Raw genomic sequence first — 3,067 nt, 5'->3', positions numbered from 1 at the left:
AATGTTCAATAAATTAGTCTGAATGTTATTTGTGTTCAGTGGAGTGGAATATTTAAAGGCTAATAAATCACTAAATAGTTTTCAAAGAGAAATATATTAAAGGTGATAAAAAAACAAAGACTTTCTATTCTTATTAAGGACACTACATAATGTTTTAAAAAATTAAATATTGCATGGATGAATACTTTAAACAAAAGCAATGCAAAATATTTGTTTAAGTTGAAAACATTTCCTTTTATTATTTTTAACAATAACACAAATTAGTATATGAAAGAAAGCAAACATTAGGAAATAAAGTGTTCTTATTGAATTTAAAGAATAATTTCAGCTCTTCTGTAATCTCTTTCTTGCTTACAGGAATTTATATTTGTTTCTTTTTCCTTTCAAACTTGAACATTTGCATATTGATAGAATAAGAAGTTTTTACGCAACTTTACATATCTCACTTACCACTAGTCCCAAAGCTGGAAAGTACATGGTGAATCTTTTTTGTTAACTATACAGAAGCTGTCTTTCTTAGGAACAGAATAAATTGGAAAATCTGAGTACAGGCATTACTGAATGGTTAAAATGTTCACTTCATAATTGCATAGTTCCAGTTACATTTCAATAGGCACCTTCAGCTAGTGTCTTCTACGTCAAACTTGGATTGATTCAAGTTTTGTAAGTGAAACTACATAAAGTGAAACTACATAAAGTGAAACTGTACAGAAGCCCACTGAATGGGCTGCATCTGTTTCTTTTTTCTAAGGAGTAGATTGAGAAGGTCCAGCAGGTAAAGTGAGATTACAGCCGTAGCCTATACTAGTGTCACATAACCAGCCCATTTAAAAAGTACCTTTGAGTCATTGGGGCGACACACCGTGCTTGAGGAGAGCTACTGAGTCAAGTAAAATCCAAGTCAAAATCACAATCAGAATCTCTATCAAATCAAAATCAAAATGGAAATTGTAGTTGTGGCCAGTGCTGCCTGACTGACTCATGTATGGGTTGATGCCAGTGCTGCCTGACTGGCTCCCTGAGCCGGTGGTACGTAGAAAGCACCATCCAAACATGGTTGATGCCAGTCTCACCGCCCCGACTGGCTCCTGTGCCGGTGGCACGTAAAAAGCACTATCTGAATGTGGCTGATGCTAGTGCTGACTAACTGGCTCCCATGCCAGCATGGAAAACAGATGTTAAACGATGATCATGGTGATGATGGAATGAGAGAGACAAACATAATTTGTCACTTGGTTTAACGTCACCATTTCATCCTTGGTGCAGGACTTCACAACAGATTTCCAAGCTAAGGGAGTTATCTAGTTACCTCATTATTTACAATTTCCTACTTTAGCAACACATGAGTTGTAAATATCTCCTCTATTTTCCCCCAAAGGAATGAAACCTCTGCAAAAATGTCATGTTTGACGACAGATTGGTCACCTTCTTCTGACTAAAATTAAAATATAAAAATTATGAATATGCTTCTAACTAGCAAGTTCCAAATGGCATTATATTTTTGATTTTCTTTAAAAAATAAATTCTTGATTCCAGCAATAACTTAATGACACAAACATTATTTATATTTTTCATTTTGTTCACTCATTGTCAAGGTAAATGGCCAAAGTTAACTTCAATTTCATCAGAGGGAAGTATGTGACTTGATTAATGTGAAAATATTTCTAACATGTAAACTAAAGCATGCCGTAAAAGTGACTGTATATTAATATTTGTACTGGAAATGAAATATACAAAATTGCTAAGGCTCCATGATTTGATGGCTGAAAATACATGCAATTAGGCTGGCAAAAATTTTTAAAAAGCATGAATAGCTTGGGATGAAATAATAACATTGAACCTAAGCACTCAAAATCTCGTATATGATGATAAAAAAAAAGCATAGAAAGATATTTTACTATTTTACATCCAATTCAATCCATCAAGTGAAGATGAATGTTTAGGAATAATAGACACAAAATATTATAAATGAGCTAATTGGTGACTCATCAATCCATTTTAAAGCAAGGAAGCAGTTCGTGAAAAGAAATAGCATCACAAAAAATTCCTCGGAATAAAAAAAATAAGCAAGAAGAAAGCAACATTTAAGGATATCCATTCAAATAGAGTATATTCAAAATTACAGATCAGGCTGAAGAAGAAACTGGGGCTGTTTTTAATACAGCTGATGACAACAGAAATTGCAAGGGTAAATATTTTTTAGACCTCAGTTTTTATTGTATTATTTTGATAGTAGTTTATACATAATCTATACATATAAATTTTACATGGGCGAGTCTTGTCTTGGGATTCATGGTCAAATGGCTGGGTGGAATTGTGTGAAAAATTACACAGATGTGTAGAATGTAGGTGATGCTGGGCTTTGTATTTTTTCATAGCTCCCATGGTTACCGAGATAATCCACTATAATAATACTCTTGTGTTTATGAATGACAAAGGAAGGGGTGATGTCATATTTTTTCATATCTCCCATGGTTACCGAGATAATCTACTATAACAATACTCTTGTGTTTATGAATCAGAAAGGAAGGGGTGATAGATGAATAAGGAAGGAAGGGGTGATGTCATACTTGGTAGTGTGATGATGAAAATTGTACGCTGAAAAAATAAATCAAACAGCATTTCAACTCTGTGTGAATATATGAGTGTATGTAAAAGGGAAGTATGTGAATGTGTGTGTGTGTGTGTTTGTGTGTGCACAATGGAAGTAGGATGTTTCATCTTTGTTCACTTAGTATTTGGGTTTATTTGTTGATTTGGTTGAATCTTGGCTGTTTTTTTTTTTTTTGTTGGTTAGTTATTTTTAGTGTTTTGACAGAAAAAGTCATTCTAAAACTGTTTCTAACGTAAGCGTGCCCAAACAAGTCAAATGCTTACACAGAGCAGGTTTTACAGCCACATCATCCAAACTGACCAGGTGAAACTGGGCTTAGCTGCTAGCAATTTCAATCACTGAATATCATATGACAAAAAGCTAATAGGCATGTCTTCATTCTTCTAGATTTTAGTTTTCTGGATATAAATTCCACTGCAAGTCGAATTTGATATTAATCTACCATTAGTTAAT

The 3,067-nt window shown here is 33.7% G+C and overlaps 1 protein-coding gene across 4 annotated transcripts in view; it reads right to left on the bottom strand.

Annotated features, from left to right (window-relative positions):
* The window catches only part of LOC106872053 (meiotic recombination protein SPO11-like), an 809,808-nt gene that overhangs the window by 435,312 nt on the left and 371,429 nt on the right, over positions 1–3,067 (bottom strand). The gene's annotated exons all lie outside the window — the stretch shown is intronic.

The sequence above is a fragment of the Octopus bimaculoides genome, chromosome 7 (assembly GCF_001194135.2).
Source record: "Octopus bimaculoides isolate UCB-OBI-ISO-001 chromosome 7, ASM119413v2, whole genome shotgun sequence".
NCBI classification, from domain to species: Eukaryota; Metazoa; Mollusca; class Cephalopoda; order Octopoda; family Octopodidae; genus Octopus; species Octopus bimaculoides.
Note: the sequence above shows the minus strand (reverse complement) of the source record. Positions and strands in the feature narration are given on the sequence as shown.